Genomic DNA, 463 nt, shown 5'->3' on the forward strand with positions numbered 1-463 from the left:
CAGAGGAAAGTAATCCCAGTATATTTTATAAAACGCTTGTTGATGCGTTTTCAACCTTCTGTGTCGTGACTGGAACTAGGATAACAACTACAGAATCAAGGTCCATAAGCGCTACCTTTTACCAACATATCACAAGACAACCTACATCTGTAAGAAGGTAGCGGCATGCTCGTATGCTCATTATGGAAGACCTTCTAGCAGAGCTATGAACAGAAGTCATTTCACACGTCTAAGATACGCAGGCCATCGCCTATCTACAAGAGAGGATGCAAATCGTCGCTTTCACTAGTAACTCTGTCACGCCACACTTTAATGCTAGGGGTAAATAAGCCAATGCGCGTAACCTGACTTGCGTAACTCATTGGTGCCGGTGCTCTTGCCAACGCGCTTTCCTGATGCCGCACCATCCAACCACATACCAAAGGAAAAACTTTAATGCGGCGCTGTATCAACAACCATTTTC

This window comes from Trypanosoma equiperdum (genome assembly GCF_001457755.1).
Source record: "Trypanosoma equiperdum strain OVI genome assembly, contig: ctg_292, whole genome shotgun sequence".
Lineage (NCBI taxonomy): Eukaryota > Euglenozoa > Kinetoplastea > Trypanosomatida > Trypanosomatidae > Trypanosoma > Trypanosoma equiperdum.